A 1,149-nucleotide genomic window follows, 5' to 3' on the forward strand; every position below is an offset into this window, starting at 1 on the left:
CGATCAAGTGACACGGCGGTGAGTTTACATGCTTCGTCTAGTGGGCGGATCTGTACGGGGTAAAACGTGTTTTATGGGATGCCTTATAGCCGACTTAGGACGTCGTGATTACGCATATTTTAATAAAGAAAGCTATTGTTGTAAATATACAACGTAAGTACCTAAATGTTAACATTCAACAACTACTTTGAAGGTGACAGTCCATTTCCAACGACAGCAGCACTACCGTTCATTTTACTATGGAAATTGACAATAACACCGACGCAATTCGTACTACCTAGTAGTGCAGCAGCGGTCAGAAATGGAATGTTACCCTAAAGGTAATATTCTAAAGGCTCCCAACTGCAGCTGCAGTTTCCGCCGCTATGTCTGTCAATTTGCTTGATGAAGATAAGATTTTTTTTTAAATATGTAGGTAGCCTATGTTGTGTCCCACTGCTGGGCAAAGGCCTCCCCTTTCTTCCGCCACTCATCACGGTTTAGTGGAAGCTCCCGCCTGTCGTTGAGGTCATCCCGCCATCTGCCTCTGCCCCGGCACCCGGCTAGTCTGCGGTGTCCATTCAGTAGCCAGTTTAGCCCACCGATCCGGGTGCATACGGCAGACATGTCCCGCCCAATCCCACTTGACCTAAAGAAATAAATTAAAAGTGGAAAGATATACTGTCTTGGGTGGGACTTGAACCCACGACCACTGGATCGCTAGCCCAGTGATCTTCCATCTGAGCTACCAACACGCCACCCAACACAAAAAACTTAAATAAATAAATAGCATCGTTCGTTTGCAGACGTTTCTGCTTGATACAAAATTAAAACAAAGGCGCCCGCCTCGTCTGTCTGTATGTTCGCGATAAACTCAAAAACTACTTAACGGATTTTCAATCGGTTTATACCTATCAATAGAGTGATTCTTACGGAATGTTCAGATGTATAATTTGCTAAGGTTTACCCGTGCGAAGCCGGGGCGGGTCGCTAGTATGAAATATAATATAATATAATATATGTAGTATTGATGACGGTAACAGAAAAGATGGTATGAAATTTAATGGATCGGATATTTTAGAAGAGCAGGTACGTTTTATATGTAACTGACATACGGCCCGATTCGAACTTTAGGATAGGTATGTCACATATTACGGCTGGATTGTCAAA

At 43.3% G+C, this 1,149-nt stretch overlaps 1 non-coding gene across 1 annotated transcript; it reads right to left on the reverse strand.

The window, feature by feature from the left end:
* Window positions 1–661: 661 nt before the first annotated feature.
* Window positions 662–734, reverse strand: Trnaa-agc (transfer RNA alanine (anticodon AGC)). Its single transcript has one exon. It is a non-coding gene; the product is annotated as a tRNA-Ala (tRNA).
* Between the last annotated feature and the right edge of the window lie 415 nt (window positions 735–1,149).

The sequence above is a fragment of the Cydia splendana genome, chromosome 3 (assembly GCF_910591565.1).
Source record: "Cydia splendana chromosome 3, ilCydSple1.2, whole genome shotgun sequence".
Classification (NCBI taxonomy): domain Eukaryota; kingdom Metazoa; phylum Arthropoda; class Insecta; order Lepidoptera; family Tortricidae; genus Cydia; species Cydia splendana.